Here is a 27786-nt window from a genome sequence, read left to right on the forward strand (position 1 = left end):
AAAGTAGGTCCCACCGAGATTCGAACTCGGATCGCTGGATTCAAAGTCCAGAGTGCTAACCATTACACCATGGAACCCTTGAGCCATCTCATATGCTCTCCATTTTGTTGTATACATATGTCCGGAGGTTAAGCCCCCTTCCCCTTTAACCCTATTAAATTTGAATCTTAATAGAACTTACCCTGAGACCAACTCCAGAACATGTTGCATACCAAGGGGAAAGAAAGGGTCAAAAAGACCTCTCCAAGGCAAAATTAATGTATCTGCTGCAGGTTAGGCTGGTGGTGGGCTTTAGGAGAGAACAAATGATCTGAGAAGAGCACACTGGGCTCGCTGGCCTATGCCTTTCAAACTGCGTGCCCACAGATGTATTCTTTGCAGGACAAGAGTGCAGGAACTGTTTATGATGGAGGAAGTCCAGAGATGGTGCAAGCAGAATTGGAGTTTCAGGAGTGAGTAATGGGAGAACAGGAAATCAAGGTCTTTGGGGCCAAAATGGGATGCTGGCAATCACTGTGGAGGAGTAGAGATGAGGCCTGTTGAGAACTTTGAAGATGGGAGAAACTGGGAGAAATAGATACACCAGTGTTAAATTCCACAGGTGTTCTGAAGCATCCATGTCCTCTGAACTTGAAAACTTGTCTTTGGACAGAAAACTTTGACAAAGATGGTGTTGGGTGGGGTGGTCATAAGATGAATTTCCCTAATTGTCATGTACTGCTAAATTTGAGCAACGAGGAGAACTTAGCCCCTCCCTCCTGCTCCTGGTAAAAGTACTTAGGGTTGCAGATATACTCTTTAAATACAGCTCTCTGCGTCATCATTTTGCCTTGGCAATCGGCTGACCACGCAAACTACATCCACAAACAGCAAGTTAGCAGCTTCTGCTATCACTGGCCTTTGTGGCCATAAGACACAAATTCATATTCCAAGAAGAAATCTACGCTGAGCCTCCAAAGAAGGTCACGCTGACCACGCTCAATACATCCACAACCAGCCATGTTAGCAGCCTTTTCTGCTATCACTGGCCTTTGTGGCCGTAAGACACAAATTCATATTCCAAGAAGAAATCTACACTGGCCACGCTCACTATATCCACAACCAGCCACGTTAGCAGCAGCTTCTGCTATCACTGGCCTTTGTGACCGTAAGACACAAATTCATATTCCAAGAAGAAATCTACACTGCGCCTCCAAAGTAGGTCCCACCGAGATTCGAACTCGGATCGCTGGATTCAAAGTCCAGAGTGCTAACCATTACACCATGGAACCCTTGAGCAATCTCATACGCTCTCCATTTTGTTGCATACATATGTCCGGAGGTTAAGCCCCCTTCCCCTTTAACCCTATTAAATTTGAATCTTAATAGAACTTACCCTGAGACGAACTCCAGAACATGTTGCATACCAAGGGGAAAGAAAGGGTCAAAAAGACCTCTCCAAGGCAAAATTAATGTATCTGCTGCAGGTTAGGCTGGTGGTGGGCTTTAGGAGAGAACAAATGATCTGAGAAGAGCACACTGGGCTCGTTGGCCTATGCCTTTCAAACTGCGTGCCCACAGATGTATTCTCTGCAGGACATGAGTGCAGGAACTGTTTATGATGGAGGAAGTCCAGAGATGGTGCAAGCAGAATTGGAGTTTCAGGAGTGAGTAATTGGAGAACAGGAAATCAAGGTCTTTGGGGCCAAAATGGGATGCTGGCAATCACTGTGGAGGAGTAGAGATGAGGCCTGTTCAGAACTTTGAAGATGGGAGAAACTGGGAGAAATAGATACACCAGTGTTAAATTCCACAGGTGTTCTGAAGCATCCATGTCCTCTGAACTTGAAAACTTGTCTTTGGACAGAAAACTTTGACAAAGATGGTGTTGAGTGGGGTGGTCATAAGATGAATTTCCCTAATTGTCATGTACTGCTAAATTTGAACAACGAGGACAACTTAGCCCCTCCCTCCTGCTCCTGGTAAAAGTACTTAGGGTTGCAGATATATTCTTTAAATACAGCTCTCTGCGTCATCATTTTGCCTTGGCAATCGGCTGACCACGCAAACTACATCCACAAACAGCAAGTTAGCAGCTTCTGCTATCACTGGCCTTTGTGGCCATAAGACACAAATTCATATTCCAAGAAGAAATCTACGCTGAGCCTCCAAAGAAGGTCACGCTGACCACGCTCAATACATCCACAACCATCCATGTTAGCAGCCACTTCTGCTATCACTGGCCTTTGTGGCCGTGAGACACAAATTCACATTCTAAGAAGAAATCTACACTGGCCACGCTCACTATATCCACAACCAGCCACGTTAGCAGCAGCTTCTGCTATCACTGGCCTTTGTGACCGTAAGACACAAATTCATATTCCAAGAAGAAATCTACACTGCACCTTCAACGTAGGTCCCACCGAGATTCGAACTCAGATCGCTGGATTCAAAGTCCAGAGGGCTAACCATTACACCATGGAACCCTTGAGCAATCTCTTACGCTCTCCATTTTGTTGTATACATATGTCCGGAGGTTAAGCCCCCTTCCCCTTTAACCCTATTAAATTTGAATCTTAATAGAACTTACCCTGAGACCAACTCCAGAACATGTTGCATACCAAGGGGAAAGAAAGGGTCAAAAAGACCTCTCCAAGGCAAAATTAATGTATCTGCTGCAGGTTAGGCTAGTGGTGGGCTTTAGGAGAGAACAAATGATCTGTGAAGAGCACACTGGGCTCGCTGGCCTATGCCTTTCAAACTGCGTGCCCACAGATGTATTCTTTGCAGGACAAGAGTGCAGGAACTGTTTATGATGGAGGAGGTCCAGAGATGGTGCAAGCAGAATTGGAGTTTCAGGAGTGAGTAATTGGAGAACAGGAAATCAAGGTCTTTGGGGCCAAAATGGGATGCTGGCAATCACCGTGGAGGAGTAGAGATGGGGCCTGTTGAGAACTTTGAAGATGGGAGAAACTGGAAGAAATAGATACACCAGTGTTAAATTCCACAGGTGTTCTGAAGCATCCATGTCCTCTGAACTTGAAAACTTGTCTTTGGACAGAAAACTTTGACAAAGATGGTGTTGGGTGGGGTGGTCATAAGATGAATTTCCCTAATTGTCATGTACTGCTAAATTTGAGCAACGAGGACAACTTAGCCCCTCCCTCCTGCTCCTGGTAAAAGTACTTAGGGTTGCAGATATACTCTTGAAATACAGCTCTCTGTGTCATCATTGTTAGCAGCCACTTCTGCTATCACTGGCCTTTGTGACCGTAAGACACAAATTCATATTCCAAGAAGAAATCTACACTGCGCCTTCAAAGTAGGTCCCACCGAGATTCGAACTCAGATGGCTGGATTCAAAGTCCAGAGGGCTAACCATTACACCATGGAACCCTTGAGCAATCTCATATGCTCTCCATTTTGTTGTATACATATGTCCGGAGGTTAAGCCCCCTTCCCCTTTAACCCTATTAAATTTGAATCTTAATAGAACTTACCCTGAGACCAACTCCAGAACATGTTGCATACCAAGGGGAAAGAAAGGGTCAAAAAGACCTCTCCAAGGCAAAATTAATGTATCTGCTGCAGGTTAGGCTAGTGGTGGGTTTTAGGAGAGAACAAATGATCTGTGAAGAGCACACTAGGCTCGCTGGCCTATGCCTTTCAAACTGCGTGCCCACAGATGTATTATTTGCAGGACAAGAGTGCAGGAACTGTTTATGATGGAGGAGGTCCAGAGATGGTGCAAGCAGAATTGGAGTTTCAGGAGTGAGTAATGGGAGAACAGGAAATCAAGGTCTTTGGGGCCAAAATGGGATGCTGGCAATCACTATGGAGGAGTAGAGATGAGAACTTTGAAGATGGGAGAAACTGGGAGAAATAGATACACCAGTGTTAAATTCCACAGGTGTTCTGAAGCATCCATGTCCTCTGAACTTGAAAACTTGTCTTTGGACAGAAAACTTTGACAAAGATGGTGTTGGGTGGGGTGGTCATAAGCTGAATTTCCCTAATTGTCATGTACTGCTAAATTTGAGCAACGAGGACAACTTAGCCCCTCCCTCCTGCTCCTGGTAAAAGTACTTAGGGTTGCAGATATACTCTTTAAATACAGCTCTCTGCGTCATCATTTTGCCTTGGCAATCGGCTGACCACGCAAACTACATCCACAAACAGCAAGTTAGCAGCTTCTGCTATCACTGGCCTTTGTGGCCATAAGACACAAATTCATATTCCAAGAAGAAATCTACGCTGAGCCTCCAAAGAAGGTCACGCTGACCACGCTCAATACATCCACAACCAGCCATGTTAGCAGCCACTTCTGCTATCACTGGCCTTTGTGGCTGTGAGACACAAATTCATATTCTAAGAAGAAATCTACACTGGCCACGCTCACTATATCCACAACCAGCCACGTTAGCAGCAGCTTCTGCTATCACTGGTCTTTGTGACCGTAAGACACAAATTCATATTCCAAGAAGAAATCTACACTGCGCCTCCAAAGTAGGTCCCACCGAGATTCGAACTCGGATCGCTGGATTCAAAGTCCAGAGTGCTAACCATTACACCATGGAACCCTTGAGCCATCTCATACGCTCTCCATTTTGTTGTATACATATGTCCGGAGGTTAAGCCCCCTTCCCCTTTAACCCTATTAAATTTGAATCTTAATAGAACTTACCCTGAGACCAACTCCAGAACATGTTGCATACCAAGGGGAAAGAAAGGGTCAAAAAGACCTCTCCAAGGCAAAATTAATGTATCTGCTGCAGGTTAGGCTGGTGGTGGGCTTTAGGAGAGAACAAATGATCTGAGAAGAGCACACTGGGCTCGCTGGCCTATGCCTTTCAAACTGCGTGCCCACAGATGTATTCTTTGCAGGACAAGAGTGCAGGAACTGTTTATGATGGAGGAAGTCCAGAGATGGTGCAAGCAGAATTGGAGTTTCAGGAGTGAGTAATGGGAGAACAGGAAATCAAGGTCTTTGGGGCCAAAATGGGATGCTGGCAATCACTGTGGAGGAGTAGAGATGAGGCCTGTTGAGAACTTTGAACATGGGAGAAACTGGGAGAAATAGATACACCAGTGTTAAATTCCACAGGTGTTCTGAAGCATCCATGTCCTCTGAACTTGAAAACTTGTCTTTGGACAGAAAACTTTGACAAAGATGGTGTTGGGTGGGGTGGTCATAAGATGAAGTTCCCTAATTGTCATGTACTGCTAAATTTGAGCAACGAGGACAACTTAGCCCCTCCCTCCTGCTCCTGGTAAAAGTACTTAGGGTTGCAGATATACTCTTTAAATACAGCTCTCTGCGTCATCATTTTGCCTTGGCAATCGGCTGACTACGCAAACTACATCCACAAACAGCAAGTTAGCAGCTTCTGCTATCACTGGCCTTTGTGGCCATAAGACACAAATTCATATTCCAAGAAGAAATCTACGCTGAGCCTCCAAAGAAGGTCACGCTGACCACGCTCAATACATCCACAACCAGCCATGTTAGCAGCCACTTCTGCTATCACTGGCCTTTGTGGCTGTGAGACACAAATTCATATTCTAAGAAGAAATCTACACTGGCCACGCTCACTATATCCACAACCAGCCACGTTAGCAGCAGCTTCTGCTATCACTGGCCTTTGTGACCGTAAGACACAAATTCATATTCCAAGAAGAAATCTACACTGCGCCTCCAAAGTAGGTCCCACCGAGATTCGAACTCGGATCGCTGGATTCAAAGTCCAGAGTGCTAACCATTACACCATGGAACCCTTGAGCCATCTCATACGCTCTCCATTTTGTTGTATACATATGTCCGGAGGTTAAGCCCCCTTCCCCTTTAACCCTATTAAATTTGAATCTTAATAGAACTTACCCTGAGACCAACTCCAGAACATGTTGCATACCAAGGGGAAAGAAAGGGTCAAAAAGACCTCTCCAAGGCAAAATTAATGTATCTGCTGCAGGTTAGGCTGGTGGTGGGCTTTAGGAGAGAACAAATGATCTGAGAAGAGCACACTGGGCTCGCTGGCCTATGCCTTTCAAACTGCGTGCCCACAGATGTATTCTTTGCAGGACAAGAGTGCAGGAACTGTTTATGATGGAGGAAGTCCAGAGATGGTGCAAGCAGAATTGGAGTTTCAGGAGTGAGTAATGGGAGAACAGGAAATCAAGGTCTTTGGGGCCAAAATGGGATGCTGGCAATCACTGTGGAGGAGTAGAGATGAGGCCTGTTGAGAACTTTGAACATGGGAGAAACTGGGAGAAATAGATACACCAGTGTTAAATTCCACAGGTGTTCTGAAGCATCCATGTCCTCTGAACTTGAAAACTTGTCTTTGGACAGAAAACTTTGACAAAGATGGTGTTGGGTGGGGTGGTCATAAGATGAATTTCCCTAATTGTCATGTACTGCTAAATTTGAGCAACGAGGAGAACTTAGCCCCTCCCTCCTGCTCCTGGTAAAAGTACTTAGGGTTGCAGATATACTCTTTAAATACAGCTCTCTGCGTCATCATTTTGCCTTGGCAATCGGCTGACCACGCAAACTACATCCACAAACAGCAAGTTAGCAGCTTCTGCTATCACTGGCCTTTGTGGCCATAAGACACAAATTCATATTCCAAGAAGAAATCTACGCTGAGCCTCCAAAGAAGGTCACGCTGACCACGCTCAATACATCCACAACCAGCCATGTTAGCAGCCTTTTCTGCTATCACTGGCCTTTGTGGCCGTAAGACACAAATTCATATTCCAAGAAGAAATCTACACTGGCCACGCTCACTATATCCACAACCAGCCACGTTAGCAGCAGCTTCTGCTATCACTGGCCTTTGTGACCGTAAGACACAAATTCATATTCCAAGAAGAAATCTACACTGCGCCTCCAAAGTAGGTCCCACCGAGATTCGAACTCGGATCGCTGGATTCAAAGTCCAGAGTGCTAACCATTACACCATGGAACCCTTGAGCAATCTCATACGCTCTCCATTTTGTTGCATACATATGTCCGGAGGTTAAGCCCCCTTCCCCTTTAACCCTATTAAATTTGAATCTTAATAGAACTTACCCTGAGACGAACTCCAGAACATGTTGCATACCAAGGGGAAAGAAAGGGTCAAAAAGACCTCTCCAAAGCAAAATTAATGTATCTGCTGCAGGTTAGGCTGGTGGTGGGCTTTAGGAGAGAACAAATGATCTGAGAAGAGCACACTGGGCTCGTTGGCCTATGCCTTTCAAACTGCGTGCCCACAGATGTATTCTCTGCAGGACATGAGTGCAGGAACTGTTTATGATGGAGGAAGTCCAGAGATGGTGCAAGCAGAATTGGAGTTTCAGGAGTGAGTAATTGGAGAACAGGAAATCAAGGTCTTTGGGGCCAAAATGGGATGCTGGCAATCACTGTGGAGGAGTAGAGATGAGGCCTGTTCAGAACTTTGAAGATGGGAGAAACTGGGAGAAATAGATACACCAGTGTTAAATTCCACAGGTGTTCTGAAGCATCCATGTCCTCTGAACTTGAAAACTTGTCTTTGGACAGAAAACTTTGACAAAGATGGTGTTGAGTGGGGTGGTCATAAGATGAATTTCCCTAATTGTCATGTACTGCTAAATTTGAACAACGAGGACAACTTAGCCCCTCCCTCCTGCTCCTGGTAAAAGTACTTAGGGTTGCAGATATATTCTTTAAATACAGCTCTCTGCGTCATCATTTTGCCTTGGCAATCGGCTGACCACGCAAACTACATCCACAAACAGCAAGTTAGCAGCTTCTGCTATCACTGGCCTTTGTGGCCATAAGACACAAATTCATATTCCAAGAAGAAATCTACGCTGAGCCTCCAAAGAAGGTCACGCTGACCACGCTCAATACATCCACAACCAGCCATGTTAGCAGCCACTTCTGCTATCACTGGCCTTTGTGGCCGTGAGACACAAATTCACATTCTAAGAAGAAATCTACACTGGCCACGCTCACTATATCCACAACCAGCCACGTTAGCAGCAGCTTCTGCTATCACTGGCCTTTGTGACCGTAAGACACAAATTCATATTCCAAGAAGAAATCTACACTGCGCCTCCAAAGTAGGTCCCACCGAGATTCGAACTCGGATAGCTGGATTCAAAGTCCAGAGTGCTAACCATTACACCATGGAACCCTTGAGCAATCTCATACGCTCTCCATTTTGTTGCATACATATGTCCGGAGGTTAAGCCCCCTTCCCCTTTAACCCTATTAAATTTGAATCTTAATAGAACTTACCCTGAGACGAACTCCAGAACATGTTGCATACCAAGGGGAAAGAAAGGGTCAAAAAGACCTCTCCAAGGCAAAATTAATGTATCTGCTGCAGGTTAGGCTGGTGGTGGGCTTTAGGAGAGAACAAATGATCTGAGAAGAGCACACTGGGCTCGCTGGCCTATGCCTTTCAAACTGCGTGCCCACAGATGTATTCTCTGCAGGACAAGAGTGCAGGAACTGTTTATGATGGAGGAAGTCCAGAGATGGTGCAAGCAGAATTGGAGTTTCAGGAGTGAGTAATTGGAGAACAGGAAATCAAGGTCTTTGGGGCCAAAATGGGATGCTGGCAATCACTGTGGAGGAGTAGAGATGAGGCCTGTTCAGAACTTTGAAGATGGGAGAAACTGGGAGAAATAGATACACCAGTGTTAAATTCCACAGGTGTTCTGAAGCATCCATGTCCTCTGAACTTGAAAACTTGTCTTTGGACAGAAAACTTTGACAAAGATGGTGTTGAGTGGGGTGGTCATAAGATGAATTTTCCTAATTGTCATGTACTGCTAAATTTGAGCAACGAGGAAAACTTAGCCCCTCCCTCCTGCTCCTGGTAAAAGTACTTAGGGTTGCAGATATATTCTTTAAATACAGCTCTCTGCGTCATCATTTTGCCTTGGCAATCGGCTGACCACGCAAACTACATCCACAAACAGCAAGTTAGCAGCTTCTGCTATCACTGGCCTTTGTGGCCATAAGACACAAATTCATATTCCAAGAAGAAATCTACGCTGAGCCTCCAAAGAAGGTCACGCTGACCACGCTCAATACATCCACAACCAGCCATGTTAGCAGGCACTTCTGCTATCACTGGCCTTTGTGGCTGTGAGACACAAATTCATATTCCAAGAAGAAATCTACACTGCGCCTTCAAAGTAGGTCCCACCGAGATTCGAACTCAGATGGCTGGATTCAAAGTCCAGAGTGCTAACCATTACACCATGGAACCCTTGAGCAATCTCATATGCTCTCCATTTTGTTGTATACATATGTCCGGAGGTTAAGCCCCCTTCCCCTTTAACCCTATTAAATTTGAATCTTAATAGAACTTACCCTGAGACCAACTCCAGAACATGTTGCATACCAAGGGGAAAGAAAGGGTCAAAAAGACCTCTCCAAGGCAAAACTAATGTATCTGCTGCAGGTTAGGCTAGTGGTGGGTTTTAGGAGAGAACAAATGATCTGTGAAGAGCACACTGGGCTCGCTGGCCTATGCCTTTCAAACTGCGTGCCCACAGATGTATTATTTGCAGGACAAGAGTGCAGGAACTGTTTATGATGGAGGAGGTCCAGAGATGGTGCAAGCAGAATTGGAGTTTCAGGAGTGAGTAATGGGAGAACAGGAAATCAAGGTCTTTGGGGCCAAAATGGGATGCTGGCAATCACTATGGAGGAGTAGAGATGAGAACTTTGAAGATGGGAGAAACTGGGAGAAATAGATACACCAGTGTTAAATTCCACAGGTGTTCTGAAGCATCCATGTCCTCTGAACTTGAAAACTTTGACAAAGATGGTGTTGGGTGGGGTGGTCATAAGCTGAATTTCCCTAATTGTCATGTACTGCTAAATTTGAGCAACGAGGACAACTTAGCCCCTCCCTCCTGCTCCTGGTAAAAGTACTTAGGGTTGCAGATATACTCTTTAAATACAGCTCTCTGCATCATCATTTTGCCTTGGCAATCGGCTGACCACGCAAACTACATCCACAAACAGCAAGTTAGCAGCTTCTGCTATCACTGGCCTTTGTGGCCATAAGACACAAATTCATATTCCAAGAAGAAATCTACGCTGAGCCTCCAAAGAAGGTCACGCTGACCACGCTCAATACATCCACAACCAGCCATGTTAGCAGCCACTTCTGCTATCACTGGCCTTTGTGGCTGTGAGACACAAATTCATATTCCAAGAAGAAATCTACACTGGCCACGCTCACTATATCCACAACCAGCCACGTTAGCAGCAGCTTCTGCTATCACTGGCCTTTGTGACCGTAAGACACAAATTCATATTCCAAGAAGAAATCTACACTGCGCCTCCAAAGTAGGTCCCACCGAGATTCGAACTCGGATCGCTGGATTCAAAGTCCAGAGTGCTAACCATTACACCATGGAACCCTTGAGCATTCGCATACTCTCTCCATTTTGTTGTATACATATGTCCGGAGGTTAAGCCCCCTTCCCCTTTAACCGTATTAAATTTGAATCTTAATAGAACTTACCCTGAGACCAACTCCAGAACATGTTGCATACCAAGGGGAAAGAAAGGGTCAAAAAGACCTCTCCAAGGCAAAATTAATGTATCTGCTGCAGGTTAGGCTGGTGGTGGGCTTTAGGAGAGAACAAATGATCTGTGAAGAGCACACTGGGCTCGCTGGCCTATGCCTTTCAAACTGCGTGCCCACAGATGTATTCTTTGCAGGACAAGAGTGCAGGAACTGTTTATGATGGAGGAGGTCCAGAGATGGTGCAAGCAGAATTGGAGTTTCAGGAGTGAGTAATTGGAGAACAGAAAATCAAAGTCTTTGGGGCCAAAATGGGATGCTAGAAATCACTGTGGAGGAGCAGAGATGAGGCCTGTTGAGAACTTTGAAGATGGGAGAAACTGGGAGAAATAGATACACCAGTGTTAAATTCCACAGGTGTTCTGAAGCATCCATGTCCTCTGAACTTGAAAACTTGTCTTTGGACAGAAAACTTTGACAAAGATGGTGTTGGGTGGGGTGGTCATAAGATGAATTTCCCTAATTGTCATGTACTGCTAAATTTGAGCAACAAGGACAACTTAGCTCCTTGCTCCTGGTAAAAGTATTTAGGGTTGCAGATATACTCTTTAAATACAGCTCTCTGCGTCATCTTTTTGCCTTGGCAATCGGCAGACCACGCAAACTACATCCACAAACAACAAGTTAGCAGCTTCTGCTATCACTGGTCTTTGTGGCCATAAGACACAAATTCATATTGATAAATGTATGGCCTCTATGGTAAAGTACTGAGGTAAACAAAAATACATGTACCATCATCCAGGAATCAATAATTAGCAAGATTGGGAGCCTGATCCCCAGTCAGGCGACCAAGAAAGTAGGGGCGTATTGGACTATTGCGGTACGGTACACATAACAATATAAAGAATATACCAATAATATAAAAAAGTATAATCGATTTTATTGATGCACAAGACAATTCATGGTAATACATTACAGCGAAGTAAAAAATAAATAAAAATCAAGAACATTGGGGTCATGATTTTACAGTAAGACAGATCATCTCAGATATCGAATTCCTCGACTAGTTTCGCGGACATAACCGCTTCGTCAGGAGGGGATCTGAAGATGGTAAATTCTGACTAAACAGTCTAAACCTAACAATTGGGAAAAAGTACAATAAGATTTAACGGAAAAAAAAAATATAGAAATAATGATAAAACTGTGTTACAGCATCAAGGTTAAACCATATAATAAGAAATGCTGGGGGAAGGGACAAATCTGCTTACCCATGTCCCAACAGACCCCAAGGGCAGGGCTCCTCCACCAAGAGTAATCTCCCACGGCGACCCGGGGGAGCTGCAAAGATGACGAGGATGGTATGGATAAATATATTTGTCAATTGGTAGGGTATGTTAAGTTGCCAAAAGGGGCCAGTGATAGGTAGCTAAAAGATAATAAAAGAGTGTAAGTGTAAAAAGTGATGGGATGAATGCATGGTGCACAAATAGGGTGAAAGTAATGCATAGGAATGGTGAGGAAGTAACCAAAGAATTTGGTGGGAAAGTGTAATAGTGTAAAATAAGTGAGAGACGGTGAGTGAAAGCAAGAAATCAATTAAAAAGAAAAGGTGGTATGTGAGAAGGAAATGGAGCCAAGGAAAGGATAGAAGAAGGGAGGGAGGAAGAGGGGGGAAAAGAAAAAGAGGGGGGGGAAAGGGAAAGGGGGGTGGGGGAAAAGGGGGGGAGGAGGGAAGAAAAGGAAGAGGGGAAGGAATCAAAAGGGATAAAGATGAAGAGGAAGGGAAGCAGAAAATACAATGTGGGATGTGAAATAATTGGGGCAATAATACCTGGTGCTAATATAGCCATATGGAGGTGCCAGGAAAAGCACCCTAAAACAAGCCGATAACGTGCTGGGCCAGAAAAGAGGTAGTATACATAGCAGGTAGCGGGCGGAGGCATGATGCAGCGTATTCGCCCCTGCCTGGAGTATCTAGAGGGGAAAAGGCAAGGTTAGGGTAGAACCAATGCAGTTGCCCAGGGGTACGGGACTAGGTAAAAAATTAAGATAAGCAAACCCCTCTTACTTACGATGAGCTGACGATAGTGCACGAACCCCGGGACCAGGAACCGATCGTCATCTAACAGGCAGAGCCTGCTATATGTAGCTCCCAACCAAGTGACGCTAACCACACGCCGGACGGACGCCAACGCGTGGCGTCACAAGGTCAGAGGTCCCACACAACGCGCGCGTGCGAGAAAATCGCGCGCACGTGCATGCGCACCTACCCTTAAGCGGCCGGGGACGGAGTCCCTACCAGGACAGGTGCAAGCGGGGGGGGGGCGGCCCTGTGTCAGAAACCAACCCCCCCGCCAGGGATCTCACCGGGTCGCCGCAGAGAAGCACAGGGGGAGGGCCACGCACCGGCTTCCAGCTTGGGAACATAGAGGGGAAGCAGAAAGTCCCAGTAAAACAACACTTGTAAATAGTTGATAAAAACAAATAATAAAGGCATAATGAAATGAATAAGAATATAGTAATAAATTACATAATAAGACATAAAGGGGTAAATTAGGGATTAGTTAAATACCCTAAGGCACTGATGCGGTCACCAACATGGCATAGACCCATTTAAACCTAACTACATAATACAATGTATATAAGTAACGGAGGGCCAAGACAACAACCACATGATTGGGTAAACCATGTGGAAAGATGGGGCGGGTAGCCAATAATTGGTGTCTAGCCGACCTTATGGGTGTCTGTCATGGAGGATTGCATCAGGGATAATTGTAAAAAGATAGTGATATAACGCAGGTAATAATATATACTGAGAGAGGCCCCCCCAAAAGGACATATAGTCGATGGGGGTGGATTAAAAATGAAGGGTGGGGTAATTGGGGCCAGAGAAGTGGGGGGCAAACCATTAGCCATATCCACTCCAATAGCTCACCAATCACTCCCACTCGACATAAGTGCCGGGTGTGTTATCCACCCAATGTATACAGATAAATGTATGGCCTCTATGGTAAAGTACTGAGGTAAACAAAAATACATGTACCATCATCCAGGAATCAATAATTAGCAAGATTGGGAGCCTGATCCCCAGTCAGGCGACCAAGAAAGTAGGGGCGTATTGGACTATTGCGGTACGGTACACATAACAATATAAAGAATATACCAATAATATAAAAAAGTATAATCGATTTTATTGATGCACAAGACAATTCATGGTAATACATTACAGCGAAGTAAAAAATAAATAAAAATCAAGAACATTGGGGTCATGATTTTACAGTAAGACAGATCATCTCAGATATCGAATTCCTTGACTAGTTTCGCGGACATAACCGCTTCGTCAGGAGGGGATCTGAAGATGGTAAATTCTGACTAAACAGTCTAAACCTAACAATTGGGAAAAAGTACAATAAGATTTAACGGAAAAAAAAATATATAGAAATAATGATAAAACTGTGTTACAGCATCAAGGTTAAACCATATAATAAGAAATGCTGGGGGAAGGGACAAATCTGCTTACCCATGTCCCAACAGACCCCAAGCGCAGGGCTCCTCCACCAAGAGTAATCTCCCACGGCGACCCGGGGGAGCTGCAAAGATGACGAGGATGGTATGGATAAATATATTTGTCAATTGGTAGGGTATGTTAAGTTGCCAAAAGGGGCCAGTGATAGGTAGGGAAAAGATAATAAAAGAGTGTAAGTGTAAAAAGTGATGGGATGAATGCATGGTGCACAAATAGGGTGAAAGTAATGCATAGGAATGGTGAGGAAGTAACCAAAGAATTTGGTGGGAAAGTGTAATAGTGTAAAATAAGTGAGAGACGGTGAGTGAAAGCAAGAAATCAATTAAAAAAGAAAAGGTGGTATGTGAGAAGGAAATGGAGCCAAGGAAAGGATAGAAGAAGGGAGGGAGGAAGAGGGGGGAAAAGAAAAAGAGGGGGGGGGAAAGGGAAAGGGGGGTGGGGGAAAAGGGGGAGGGAGGAGGGAAGAAAAGGAAGAGGGGAAAGAATCAAAAGGGATAAAGATGAAGAGGAAGGGAAGCAGAAAATACAATGTGGGATGTGAAATTCATATTCCAAGAAGAAATCTACGCTGAGCCTCCAAAGAAGGTCACGCTGACCATGCTCAATACATCCACAACCAGCCATGTTAGCAGCCACTTCTGCTATCACTGGCCTTTGTGGCTGTGAGACACAAATTCATATTCCAAGAAGAAATCTACACTGGCCACGCTCACTATATCCACAACCAGCCACGTTAGCAGCAGCTTCTGCTATCACTGGCCTTTGTGACCGTAAGACACAAATTCGTATTCCAAGAAGAAATCTACACTGCGCCTCCAAAGTAGGTCCCACCGAGATTCGAACTCGGATCGCTGGATTCAAAGTCCAGAGTGCTAACCATTACACCATGGAACCCTTGAGCAATCTCATACGCTCTCCATTTTGTTGCATACATATGTCCGGAGGTTAAGCCCCCTTCCCCTTTAACCCTATTAAATTAGAATCTTAATAGAACTTACCCTGAGACCAACTCCATAACATGTTGCATACCAAGGGGAAAGAAAGGGTCAAAAAGACCTCTCCAAGGCAAATTAATGTATCTGCTGCAGGTTAGGCTGGTGGTGGGCTTTAGGAGAGAACAAATGATCTGAGAAGAGCACACTGGGCTCGCTGGCCTATGCCTTTCAAACTGCGTGCCCACAGATGTATTCTTTGCAGGACAAGAGTGCAGGAACTGTTTATGATGGAGGAAGTCCAGAGATGGTGCAAGCAGAATTGGAGTTTCAGGAGTGAGTAATGGGAGAACAGGAAATCAAGGTCTTTGGGGCCAAAATGGGATGCTGGCAATCACTGTGGAGGAGTAGAGATGAGGCCTGTTGAGAACTTTGAAGATGGGAGAAACTGGGAGAAATAGATACACCAGTGTTAAATTCCACAGGTGTTCTGAAGCATCCATGTCCTCTGAACTTGAAAACTTGTCTTTGGACAGAAAACTTTGGCAATCGGCAGACCACGCAAACTACATCCACAAACAGCAAGTTAGCAGCTTCTGCTATCACTGGCCTTTGTGGCCATAAGACACAAATTCATATTCCAAGAAGAAATCTACGCTGAGCCTCCAAAGAAGGTCACGCTGACCACGCTCAATACATCCACAACCAGCCATGTTAGCAGCCACTTCTGCTATCACTGGCCTTTGTGGCTGTGAGACACAAATTCATATTCCAAGAAGAAATCTACACTGGCCATGCTCACTATATCCACAACCAGAAACGTTAGCAGCAGCTTCTGCTATCACTGGCCTTTGTGACCGTAAGACACAAATTCATATTCCAAGAAGAAATCTACACTGCGTCTCCAAAGAAGGTCCCACTGAGATTCGAACTCGGATCGCTGGATTAAAAGTCCAGAGTGCTAACCATTACACCATGGAACCCTTGAGCAATCTCATACGCTCTCCATTTTGTTGTATACATATGTCCGGAGGTTAAGCCCTCTTCCCCTTTAACCCTATTAAATTTGAATCTTAATAGAACTTACCCTGAGACCAACTCCAGAACATGTTGCATACCAAGGGGAAAGAAAGGGTCAAAAAGACCTCTCCAAGGCAAAACGAATGTATCTGCTGCAGGTTAGGCTGGTGGTGGGCTTTAGGAGAGAACAAATGATCTGAGAAGAGCACACTGGGCTCGCTGGCCTATGCCTTTCAAACTGCATGCCCACAGATGTATTCTTTGCAGGACAAGAGTGCAGGAACTGTTTATGATGGAGGAAGTCCAGAGATGGTGCAAGCAGAATTGGAGTTTCAGGAGTGAGTAATGGGAGAACAGGAAATCAAGGTCTTTGGGGCCAAAATGGGATGCTGGCAATCACTGTGGAGGAGTAGAGATGAAGCATGTTGAGAACTTTGAAGATGGGAGAAACTGGGAGAAATAGATACACCAGTGTTAAATTCCACAGGTGTTCTGAAGCATCCATGTCCTCTGAACTTGAAAACTTGTCTTTGGACAGAAAACTTTGACAAAGATGGTGTTGGGTGAGGTGGTCATAAGATGAATTTCCCTAATTGTCATGTACTGCTAAATTTGAGCAACGAGGACAACTTAGCCCCTCCCTCCTGCTCCTGGTAAAAGTACTTAGGGTTGCAGATATACTCTTTAAATACAGCTCTCTGCATCATCATTTTGCCTTGGCAATCGGCAGACCACGCAAACTACATCCACAAACAGCAAGTTAGCAGCTTCTGCTATCACTGGCCTTTGTGGCCATAAGACACAAATTCATATTCCAAGAAGAAATCTACGCTGAGCCTCCAAAGAAGGTCACGCTGACCACGCTCAATACATCCACAACCATCCATGTTAGCAGCCACTTCTGCTATCACTGGCCTTTGTGGCTGTGAGACACAAATTCATATTCCAAGAAAAATCTACACTGGCCACGCTCACTATATCCACAACCAGCCACGTTAGCAGCAGCTTCTGCTATCACTGGCCTTTGTGACCGTAAGACACAAATTCATATTCCAAGAAGAAATCTACACTGCGCCTCCAAAGTAGGTCCCACCGAGATTCGAACTCGGATCACTGGATTCAAAGTCCAGAGTGCTAACCATTACACCATGGAACCCTTGAGCAATCTCATACGCTCTCCATTTTGTTGTATACATATGTCCGGAGGTTAAGCCCCCTTCCCCTTTAACCCTATTAAATTTGAATCTTAATAGAACTTACCCTGAGACCAACTCCAGAACATGTTGCATACCAAGGAGAAAGAAAGGGTCAAAAAGACCTCTCCAAGGCAAAATTAATGTATCTGCTGCAGGTTAGGCTGGTGGTGGGCTTTAGGAGAGAACAAATGATCTGAGAAGAGCACACTGGGCTCGCTGGCCTATACCTTTCAAACTGCGTGCCCACAGATGTATTCTTTGCAGGACAAGAGTGCAGGAACTGTTTATGATGGAGGAAGTCCAGAGATGGTGCAAGCAGAATTGGAGTTTCAGGAGTGAGTATTGGGAGAACAGAAAATCAAGGTCTTTGGGGCCAAAATGGGATGCTGGCAATCACTGTGGAGGAGTAGAGATGAGGCCTGTTGAGAACTTTGAAGATGGGAGAAACTGGGAGAAATAGATACACCAGTGTTAAATTCCACAGGTGTTCTGAAGCATCCATGTCCTCTGAACTTGAAAACTTGTCTTTGGACAGAAAACTTTGACAAAGATGGTGTTGGGTGGGGTGGTCATCAGATGAATTTCCCTAATTGTCATGTACTGCTAAATTTGAGCAACGAGGACAACTTAGCTACTCGCTCCTGGTAAAAGTACTTAGGGTTGCAGATATACTCATTAAATACAGCTCTCTGTGTCATCATTTTGCCTTGGCAATCGGCTGACCACGCAAACTACATCCACAAACAGCCACGTTAACAGCTTCTGCTATCACTGGCCTTTGTGGCCATAAGACACAAATTCATATTCCAAGAAGAAATCTACGCTGAGCCTCCAAAGAAGGTCACGCTGGCCACGCTCAATACATCCACAACCAGCCATGTTAGCAGCCTTTTCTGCTATCACTGGCCTTTGTGGCCGTAAGACACAAATTCATATTCTAAGAAGAAATCTACACTGGCCACGCTCACTATATCCACAACCAGCCACATTAGCAGCAGCTTCTGCTATCACTGGCCTTTGTGACCGTAAGACACAAATTCATATTCCAAGAAGAAATCTACACTGCGCCTCCAAAGTAGGTCCCACCGAGATTCGAACTCGGATAGCTGAATTCAAAGTCCAGAGTGCTAACCATTACACCATGGAACCCTTGAGCAATCTCATACGCTCTCCATTTTGTTGTATACATATGTCCGGAGGTTAAGCCCCCTTCCCCTTTAACCCTATTAAATTTGAATCTTAATATAACTTACCCTGAGACCAACTCCAGAACATGTTGCATACCAAGGGGAAAGAAAGGGTCAAAAAGACCTCTCCAAGGCAAAATTAATATATCTGTTGCAGGTTAGGCTGGTGGTGGGCTTTAGGAGAGAACAAATGATCTGAGAAGAGCACACTGGGCTCACTGGTCTATGCTTTTCAAACTGCGTGCCCACAGATGTATTCTTTGCAGGACAAGAGTGCAGGAACTGTTTATGATGGAGGAAGTCCAGAGATGGTGCAAGCAGAATTGGAGTTTCAGGAGTGAGTAATTGGAGAACAGGAAATCAAGGTCTTTGGGGCCAAAATGGGATGCTGGCAATCACTGTGGAGGAGTAGAGATGAGGCCTGTTGAGAACTTTGAAGATGGGAGAAACTGGGAGAAATAGATATGCCAGTGTTAAATTCCACAGGTGTTCTGAAGCATACATGTCCTCTGAACTTGAAAACTTGTCTTTGGACAGAAAACTTTGACAAAGATGGTGTTGGGTGGGGTGGTCATAAGATGAATTTCCCTAATTGTCATGTACTGCTAAATTTGAACAACGAGGACAACTTAGCCCCTCCCTCCTGCTCCTGGTAAAAGTACTTAGGGTTGCAGATATACTCTTTAAATACAGCTCTCTGCGTCATCATTTTGCCTTGGCAATCGGCAGACCACGCAAACTACATCCACAAACAGCAAGTTAGCAGCTTCTGCTATCACTGGCCTTTGTGGCCATAAGACACAAATTCATATTCCAAGAAGAAATCTACGCTGAGCCTCCAAAAAAGGTCACGCTGACCATGCTCAATACATCCACAACCAGCCATGTTAGCAGCCACTTCTGCTATCACTGGCCTTTGTGGCTGTGAGACACAAATTCATATTCTAAGAAGAAATCTACACTGGCCACGCTCACTATATCCACAACCAGCCACATTAGCAGCAGCTTCTGCTATCACTGGCCTTTGTGACCGTAAGACACAAATTCATATTCCAAGAAGAAATCTACACTGCGCCTCCAAAGTAGGTCCCACAGAGATTCGAACTCAGATCGCTGGATTCAAAGTCCAGAGTGCTAACCATTACACCATGGAACCCTTGAGCAATCTCGTACGCTCTCCATTTTGTTGTATACATATGTCCAGAGGTTAAGCCCCCTTCCCCTTTAACCCTATTAAATTTGAATCTTAATAGAACTTACCCTGAGACCAACTCCAGAACATGTTGCATACCAAGGGGAAAGAAAGGGTCAAAAAGACCTCTCCAAGGCAAAATTAATGTATCTGCTGCAGGTTAGGCTGGTGGTGGGCTTTAGGAGAGAACAAATGATCTGAGAAGAGCACACTGGGCTCGCTGGCCTATGCCTTTCAAACTGCGTGCCCACAGATGTATTCTTTGCAGGACAAGAGTGCAGGAACTGTTTATGATGGAGGAGGTCCAGAGATGGTGCAAGCAGAATTGGAGTTTCAGGAGTGAGTAATTGGAGAACAGGAAATCAAGGTCTTTGGGGCCAAAATGGGATGCTGGCAATCACCGTGGAGGAGTAGAGATGAGGCCTGTTGAGAACTTTGAAGATGGGAGAAACTGGAAGAAATAGATACACCAGTGTTAAATTCCACAGGTGTTCTGAAGCATCCATGTCCTCTGAACTTGAAAACTTGTCTTTGGACAGAAAACTTTGACAAAGATGGTGTTGGGTGGGGTGGTCATAAGATGAATTTCCCTAATTGTCATGTACTGCTAAATTTGAGCAACGAGGACAACTTAGCCCCTCCCTCCTGCTCCTGGTAAAAGTACTTAATGTTGCAGATATACTCTTGAAATACAGCTCTCTGTGTCATCATTTTGCCTTGGCAATCGGCAGACCACGCAAACTACATCCACAAACAGCAAGTTAACAGCTTCTGCTATCACTGGCCTTTGTGGCCATAAGACACAAATTCATATTCCAAGAAGAAATCTACGCTGAGCCTCCAAAGAAGGTCACGCTGACCACGCTCAATACATCCACAACCAGCCATGTTAGCAGCCACTTCTGCTATCACTGGCCTTTGTGACCGTAAGACACAAATTCATATTCCAAGAAGAAATCTACACTGCGCCTTCAAAGTAGGTCCCACCGAGATTCAAACTCAGATGGCTGGATTCAAAGTCCAGAGGGCTAACCATTACACCATGGAACCCTTGAGCAATCTCATATGCTCTCCATTTTGTTGTATACATATGTCCGGAGGTTAAGCCCCCTTCCCCTTTAACCCTATTAAATTTGAATCTTAATAGAACTTACCCTGAGACCAACTCCAGAACATGTTGCATACCAAGGGGAAAGAAAGGGTCAAAAAGACCTCTCCAAGGCAAAATTAATGTATCTGCTGCAGGTTAGGCTAGTGGTGGGTTTTAGGAGAGAACAAATGATCTGTGAAGAGCACACTGGGCTCGCTGGCCTATGCCTTTCAAACTGCGTGCCCACAGATGTATTATTTGCAGGACAAGAGTGCAGGAACTGTTTATGATGGAGGAGGTCCAGAGATGGTGCAAGCAGAATTGGAGTTTCAGGAGTGAGTAATGGGAGAACAGGAAATCAAGGTCTTTGGGGCCAAAATGGGATGCTGGCAATCACTGTGGAGGAGTAGAGATGAGGCCTGTTGAGAACTTTGAAGATGGGAGAAATAGATACACCAGTGTTAAATTCCACAGGTGTTCTGAAGCATCCATGTCCTCTGAACTTGAAAACTTGTCTATGGACGGAAAACTTTGACAAAGATGGTGTTGGGTGGGGTGGTCATAAGATTAATTTCCCTAATTGTCATGTACTGCTAATTTTGAGCAACGAGGACAACTTAGCCCCTCCCTCCTGCTAGTGGTAAAAGTACTTAGGGTTGCAGATATACTCTTTAAATACAGCTCTCTGCGTCATCATTTTGCCTTGGCAATCGGCTGACCACGCAAACTACATCCACAAACAGCAAGTTAGCAGCTTCTGCTATCACTGGCCTTTGTGGCCATAAGACACAAATTCATATTCCAAGAAGAAATCTACGCTGAGCCTCCAAAGAAGGTCACGCTGACCACGCTCAATACATCCACAACCAGCCATGTTAGCAGCCACTTCTGCTATCACTGGCCTTTGTGGCTGTGAGACACAAATTCATATTCCAAGAAGAAATCTACACTGGCCACGCTCACTATATCCACAACCAGCCACGTTAGCAGCAGCTTCTGCTATCACTGGCCTTTGTGACTGTAAGACACAAATTCATATTCCAAGAAGAAATCTACACTGCGCCTCCAAAGTAGGTCCCAACGAGATTCAAACTAGGATCGCTGGATTCAAAGTCCAGAGTGCTAACCATTACACCATGGAATCCTTGAGCCATCTCATATGCTCTCCATTTTGTTGTATACATATGTCCGGAGGTTAAGCCCCCTTCCCCTTTAACCCTATTAAATTTGAATCTTAATAGAACTTACCCTGAGACCAACTCCAGAACATGTTGCATACCAAGGGGAAAGAAAGGGTCAAAAAGACCTCTCCAAGGCAAAATTAATGTATCTGCTGCAGGTTAGGCTGGTGGTGGGCTTTAGGAGAGAACAAATGATCTGAGAAGAGCACACTGGGCTCGCTGGCCTATGCCTTTCAAACTGCGTGCCCACAGATGTATTCTTTGGAGGACAAGAGTGCAGGAACTGTTTATGATGGAGGAAGTCCAGAGATGGTGCAAGCAGAATTGGAGTTTCAGGAGTGAGTAATGGGAGAACAGGAAATCAAGGTCTTTGGGGCCAAAATGGGATGCTGGCAATCACTGTGGAGGAGTAGAGATGAAGCATGTTGAGAACTTTGAAGATGGGAGAAACTGGGAGAAATAGATACACCAGTGTTAAATTCCACAGGTGTTCTGAAGCATCCATGTCCTCTGAACTTGAAAACTTGTCTTTGGACAGAAAACTTTGACAAAGATGGTGTTGGGTGAGGTGGTCATAAGATGAATTTCCCTAATTGTCATGTACTGCTAAATTTGAGCAACGAGGACAACTTAGCCCCTCCCTCCTGCTCCTGGTAAAAGTACTTAGGGTTGCAGATATACTCTTTAAATACAGCTCTCTGCATCATCATTTTGCCTTGGCAATCGGCAGACCACGCAAACTACATCCACAAACAGCAAGTTAGCAGCTTCTGCTATCACTGGCCTTTGTGGCCATAAGACACAAATTCATATTCCAAGAAGAAATCTACGCTGAGCCTCCAAAAAAGGTCACGCTGACCATGCTCAATACATCCACAACCAGCCATGTTAGCAGCCACTTCTGCTATCACTGGCCTTTGTGGCTGTGAGACACAAATTCATATTCTAAGAAGAAATCTACACTGGCCACGCTCACTATATCCACAACCAGCCACATTAGCAGCAGCTTCTGCTATCACTGGCCTTTGTGACCGTAAGACACAAATTCATATTCCAAGAAGAAATCTACACTGCGCCTCCAAAGTAGGTCCCACCGAGATTCGAACTCAGATCGCTGGATTCAAAGTCCAGAGTGCTAACCATTACACCATGGAACCGTTGAGCAATCTTGTACGCTCTCCATTTTGTTGTATACATATGTCCAGAGGTTAAGCCCCCTTCCCCTTTAACCCTATTAAATTTGAATCTTAATAGAACTTACCCTGAGACCAACTCCAGAACATGTTGCATACCAAGGGGAAAGAAAGGGTCAAAAAGACCTCTCCAAGGCAAAATTAATATATCTGCTGCAGGTTAGGCTGGTGGTGGGCTTTAGGAGAGAACAAATGATCTGAGAAGAGCACACTGGGCTCGCTGGTCTATGCCTTTCAAACTGCGTGCCCACAGATGTATTCTTTGCAGGACAAGAGTGCAGGAACTGTTTATGATGGAGGAAGTCCAGAGATGGTGCAAGCAGAATTGGAGTTTCAGGAGTGAGTAATTGGAGAACAGAAAATCAAGGTCTTTGGGGCCAAAATGGGATGCTGGCAATCACTGTGGAGGAGTAGAGATGAGGCCTGTTGAGAACTTTGAACATGGGAGAAACTGGGAGAAATAGATACACCAGTGTTAAATTCCACAGGTGTTCTGAAGCATCCATGTCCTCTGAACTTGAAAACTTGTCTTTGGACAGAAAACTTTGACAAAGATGGTGTTGGGTGGGGTGGTCATAAGATGAATTTCCCTAATTGTCATGTACTGCTAAATTTGAGCAACGAGGAGAACTTAGCCCCTCCCTCCTGCTCCTGGTAAAAGTACTTAGGGTTGCAGATATACTCTTTAAATACAGCTCTCTGCGTCATCATTTTGCCTTGGCAATCGGCTGACCACGCAAACTACATCCACAAACAGCAAGTTAGCAGCTTCTGCTATCACTGGCCTTTGTGGCCATAAGACACAAATTCATATTCCAAGAAGAAATCTATGCTGAGCCTCCAAAGAAGGTCATGCTGACCACGCTCAATACATCCACAACCAGCCATGTTAGCAGCCACTTCTGCTATCACTGGCCTTTGTGGCTGTGAGACACAAATTCATATTCCAAGAAGAAATCTACACTGGCCACGCTCACTATATCCACAACCAGCCACGTTAGCAGCAGCTTCTGCTATCACTGGCCTTTGTGACCGTAAGACACAAATTCATATTCCAAGAAGAAATCTACACTGCGCCTCCAAAGTAGGTCCCACCGAGATTTGAACTCGGATCGCTGGATTCAAAGTCCAGAGTGCTAACCATTACACCATGGAACCCTTGAGCAATCTCATACGCTCTCCATTTTGTTGTATACATATGTCCGGAGGTTAAGCCCCCTTCCCCTTTAACCCTATTAAATTGGAATCTTAATAGAACTTACCCTGAGACCAACTCCAGAACATGTTGCATACCAAGGGGAAAGAAAGGGTCAAAAAGACCTCTCCAAGGCAAAATGAATGTATCTGCTGCAGGTTAGGCTGGTGGTGGGCTTTAGGAGAGAACAAATGATCTGAGAAGAGCACACTGGGCTCGCTGGCCTATGCCTTTCAAACTGCGTGCCCACAGATATATTCTTTGCAGGACAAGAGTGCAGGAACTGTTTATGATGGAGGAAGTCCAGAGATGGTGCAAGCAGAATTGGAGTTTCAGGAGTGAGTAATGGGAGAACAGCAAATCAAGGTCTTTGGGGCCAAAATGGGATGCTGGCAATCACTGTGGAGGAGTAGAGATGAGGCCTGTTGAGAACTTTGAACATGGGAGAAACTGGGAGAAATAGATACACCAGTGTTAAATTCCACAGGTGTTCTGAAGCATCCATGTCCTCTGAACTTGAAAACTTGTCTTTGGACAGAAAACTTTGACAAAGATGGTGTTGGGTGGGGTGGTCATAAGATGAATTTCCCTAATTGTCATGTACTGCTAAATTTGAGCAACGAGGACAACTTAGCCCCTCCCTCCTGCTCCTGGTAAAAGTACTTAGGGTTGCAGATATACTCTTTAAATACAGCTCTCTGCGTCATCATTTTGCCTTGGCAATCGGCTGACCACGCAAACTACATCCACAAACAGCAAGTTAGCAGCTTCTGCTATCACTGGCCTTTGTGGCCATAAGACACAAATTCATATTCCAAGAAGAAATCTATGCTGAGCCTCCAAAGAAGGTGACGCTGACCACGCTCAATACATCCACAACCAGCCATGTTAGCAGCCACTTCTGCTATCTCTGGCCTTTGTGGCTGTGAGACACAAATTCATATTCCAAGAAGAAATCTACACTGGCCACGCTCACTATATCCACAACCAGCCACGTTAGCAGCAGCTTCTGCTATCACTGTCCTTTGTGACCGTAAGACACAAATTCATATTCCAAGAAGAAATCTACACTGCGCCTCCAAAGTAGGTCCCACCGAGATTCGAACTCGGATCGCTGGATTCAAAGTCCAGAGTGCTAACCATTACACCATGGAACCCTTGAGGAATCTCATACGCTCTCCATTTTGTTGTATACATATGTCCGGAGGTTAAGCCCCCTTCCCCTTTAACCCTATTAAATTTGAATCTTAATAGAACTTACCCTGAGACCAACTCCAGAACATGTTGCATACCAAGGGGAAAGAAAGGGTCAAAAAGACCTCTCCAAGGCAAAATTAATGTATCTGCTGCAGGTTAGGCTGGTGGTGGGCTTTAGGAGAGAACAAATGATCTGAGAAGAGCACACTGGGCTCGCTGGCCTATGCCTTTCAAACTGCGTGCCCACAGATGTATTCTTTGCAGGACAAGAGTGCAGGAACTGTTTATGATGGAGGAAGTCCAGAGATGGTGCAAGCAGAATTGGAGTTTCAGGAGTGAGTAATGGGAGAACAGGAAATCAAGGTCTTTGGGGCCAAAATGGGATGCTGGCAATCACTGTGGAGGAGTAGAGATGAGGCCTGTTGAGAACTTTGAACATGGGAGAAACTGGGAGAAATAGATACACCAGTGTTAAATTCCACAGGTGTTCTGAAGCATCCATGTCCTCTGAACTTGAAAACTTGTCTTTGGACAGAAAACTTTGACAAAGATGGTGTTGGGTGGGGTGGTCATAAGATGAATTTCCCTAATTGTCATGTACTGCTAAATTTGAGCAACGAGGAGAACTTAGCCCCTCCCTCCTGCTCCTGGTAAAAGTACTTAGGGTTGCAGATATACTCTTTAAATACAGCTCTCTGCGTCATCATTTTGCCTTGGCAATCGGCTGACCACGCAAACTACATCCACAAACAGCAAGTTAGCAGCTTCTGCTATCACTGGCCTTTGTGGCCATAAGACACAAATTCATATTCCAAGAAGAAATCTACGCTGAGCCTCCAAAGAAGGTCACGCTGACTACGCTCAATACATCCACAACCAGCCATGTTAGCAGCCTTTTCTGCTATCACTGGCCTTTGTGGCCGTAAGACACAAATTCATATTCCAAGAAGAAATCTACACTGGCCACGCTCACTATATCCACAACCAGCCACGTTAGCAGCAGCTTCTGCTATCACTGGCCTTTGTGACCGTAAGACACAAATTCATATTCCAAGAAGAAATCTACACTGCGCCTCCAAAGTAGGTCCCACCGAGATTCGAACTCGGATCGCTGGATTTAAAGTCCAGAGTGCTAACCATTACACCATGGAACCCTTGAGCAATCTCATACGCTCTCCATTTTGTTGCATACATATGTCCGGAGGTTAAGCCCCCTTCCCCTTTAACCCTATTAAATTTGAATCTTAATAGAACTTACCCTGAGACGAACTCCAGAACATGTTGCATACCAAGGGGAAAGAAAGGGTCAAAAAGACCTCTCCAAGGCAAAATTAATGTATCTGCTGCAGGTTAGGCTGGTGGTGGGCTTTAGGAGAGAACAAATGATCTGAGAAGAGCACACTGGGCTCGCTGGCCTATGCCTTTCAAACTGCGTGCCCACAGATGTATTCTCTGCAGGACAAGAGTGCAGGAACTGTTTATGATGGAGGAAGTCCAGAGATGGTGCAAGCAGAATTGGAGTTTCAGGAGTGAGTAATTGGAGAACAGGAAATCAAGGTCTTTGGGGCCAAAATGGGATGCTGGCAATCACTGTGGAGGAGTAGAGATGAGGCCTGTTCAGAACTTTGAAGATGGGAGAAACTGGGAGAAATAGATACACCAGTGTTAAATTCCACAGGTGTTCTGAAGCATCCATGTCCTCTGAACTTGAAAACTTGTCTTTGGACAGAAAACTTTGACAAAGATGGTGTTGAGTGGGGTGGTCATAAGATGAATTTCCCTAATTGTCATGTACTGCTAAATTTGAGCAACGAGGACAACTTAGCCCCTCCCTCCTGCTCCTGGTAAAAGTACTTAGGGTTGCAGATATATTCTTTAAATACAGCTCTCTGCGTCATCATTTTGCCTTGGCAATCGGCTGACCACGCAAACTACTTCCACAAACAGCAAGTTAGCAGCTTCTGCTATCACTGGCCTTTGTGGCCATAAGACACAAATTCATATTCCAAGAAGAAATCTACGCTGAGCCTCCAAAGAAGGTCACGCTGACCACGCTCAATACATCCACAACCAGCCATGTTAGCAGCCACTTCTGCTATCACTGGCCTTTGTGGCCGTGAGACACAAATTCACATTCTAAGAAGAAATCTACACTGGCCACGCTCACTATATCCACAACCAGCCACGTTAGCAGCAGCTTCTGCTATCACTGGCCTTTGTGACCGTAAGACACAAATTCATATTCCAAGAAGAAATCTACACTGCGCCTCCAAAGTAGGTCACACCGAGATTCGAACTCGGATCGCTGGATTCAAAGTCCAGAGTGCTAACCATTACACCATGGAACCCTTGAGCAATCTCATACGCTCTCCATTTTG

The 27786-nt window shown here is 45.0% G+C and overlaps 17 non-coding genes across 17 annotated transcripts; all 17 read right to left on the minus strand.

Moving 5' to 3' along the window:
* Nucleotides 1-5: 5 nt before the first annotated feature.
* On the minus strand, nucleotides 6-77 carry TRNAQ-UUG (transfer RNA glutamine (anticodon UUG)). Its single transcript has one exon. It is a non-coding gene; the product is annotated as a tRNA-Gln (tRNA).
* A 1122-nt stretch (nucleotides 78-1199) lies between these two features.
* On the minus strand, nucleotides 1200-1271 carry TRNAQ-UUG (transfer RNA glutamine (anticodon UUG)). The gene has a single exon. It is a non-coding gene; the product is annotated as a tRNA-Gln (tRNA).
* A 1122-nt stretch (nucleotides 1272-2393) lies between these two features.
* TRNAQ-UUG (transfer RNA glutamine (anticodon UUG)) lies at nucleotides 2394-2465 on the minus strand. The gene has a single exon. It is a non-coding gene; the product is annotated as a tRNA-Gln (tRNA).
* A 2022-nt stretch (nucleotides 2466-4487) lies between these two features.
* Nucleotides 4488-4559, minus strand: TRNAQ-UUG (transfer RNA glutamine (anticodon UUG)). The gene has a single exon. It is a non-coding gene; the product is annotated as a tRNA-Gln (tRNA).
* Nucleotides 4560-5681: 1122 nt separating this feature from the next.
* Nucleotides 5682-5753, minus strand: TRNAQ-UUG (transfer RNA glutamine (anticodon UUG)). The gene has a single exon. It is a non-coding gene; the product is annotated as a tRNA-Gln (tRNA).
* A 1122-nt stretch (nucleotides 5754-6875) lies between these two features.
* TRNAQ-UUG (transfer RNA glutamine (anticodon UUG)) lies at nucleotides 6876-6947 on the minus strand. The gene has a single exon. It is a non-coding gene; the product is annotated as a tRNA-Gln (tRNA).
* A 1122-nt stretch (nucleotides 6948-8069) lies between these two features.
* Nucleotides 8070-8141, minus strand: TRNAQ-UUG (transfer RNA glutamine (anticodon UUG)). Its single transcript has one exon. It is a non-coding gene; the product is annotated as a tRNA-Gln (tRNA).
* Nucleotides 8142-9155: 1014 nt separating this feature from the next.
* Nucleotides 9156-9227, minus strand: TRNAQ-UUG (transfer RNA glutamine (anticodon UUG)). The gene has a single exon. It is a non-coding gene; the product is annotated as a tRNA-Gln (tRNA).
* A 1093-nt stretch (nucleotides 9228-10320) lies between these two features.
* Nucleotides 10321-10392, minus strand: TRNAQ-UUG (transfer RNA glutamine (anticodon UUG)). Its single transcript has one exon. It is a non-coding gene; the product is annotated as a tRNA-Gln (tRNA).
* Nucleotides 10393-14847: 4455 nt separating this feature from the next.
* TRNAQ-UUG (transfer RNA glutamine (anticodon UUG)) lies at nucleotides 14848-14919 on the minus strand. Its single transcript has one exon. It is a non-coding gene; the product is annotated as a tRNA-Gln (tRNA).
* A 2142-nt stretch (nucleotides 14920-17061) lies between these two features.
* On the minus strand, nucleotides 17062-17133 carry TRNAQ-UUG (transfer RNA glutamine (anticodon UUG)). Its single transcript has one exon. It is a non-coding gene; the product is annotated as a tRNA-Gln (tRNA).
* Nucleotides 17134-18250: 1117 nt separating this feature from the next.
* TRNAQ-UUG (transfer RNA glutamine (anticodon UUG)) lies at nucleotides 18251-18322 on the minus strand. The gene has a single exon. It is a non-coding gene; the product is annotated as a tRNA-Gln (tRNA).
* Nucleotides 18323-19444: 1122 nt separating this feature from the next.
* Nucleotides 19445-19516, minus strand: TRNAQ-UUG (transfer RNA glutamine (anticodon UUG)). Its single transcript has one exon. It is a non-coding gene; the product is annotated as a tRNA-Gln (tRNA).
* A 3392-nt stretch (nucleotides 19517-22908) lies between these two features.
* Nucleotides 22909-22980, minus strand: TRNAQ-UUG (transfer RNA glutamine (anticodon UUG)). The gene has a single exon. It is a non-coding gene; the product is annotated as a tRNA-Gln (tRNA).
* Nucleotides 22981-24102: 1122 nt separating this feature from the next.
* TRNAQ-UUG (transfer RNA glutamine (anticodon UUG)) lies at nucleotides 24103-24174 on the minus strand. The gene has a single exon. It is a non-coding gene; the product is annotated as a tRNA-Gln (tRNA).
* A 1122-nt stretch (nucleotides 24175-25296) lies between these two features.
* TRNAQ-UUG (transfer RNA glutamine (anticodon UUG)) lies at nucleotides 25297-25368 on the minus strand. Its single transcript has one exon. It is a non-coding gene; the product is annotated as a tRNA-Gln (tRNA).
* A 2316-nt stretch (nucleotides 25369-27684) lies between these two features.
* On the minus strand, nucleotides 27685-27756 carry TRNAQ-UUG (transfer RNA glutamine (anticodon UUG)). Its single transcript has one exon. It is a non-coding gene; the product is annotated as a tRNA-Gln (tRNA).
* Between the last annotated feature and the right edge of the window lie 30 nt (nucleotides 27757-27786).

The sequence above is a fragment of the Aquarana catesbeiana genome, linkage group LG04 (assembly GCF_042186555.1).
Source record: "Aquarana catesbeiana isolate 2022-GZ linkage group LG04, ASM4218655v1, whole genome shotgun sequence".
In the NCBI taxonomy this organism is placed as follows: domain Eukaryota; kingdom Metazoa; phylum Chordata; class Amphibia; order Anura; family Ranidae; genus Aquarana; species Aquarana catesbeiana.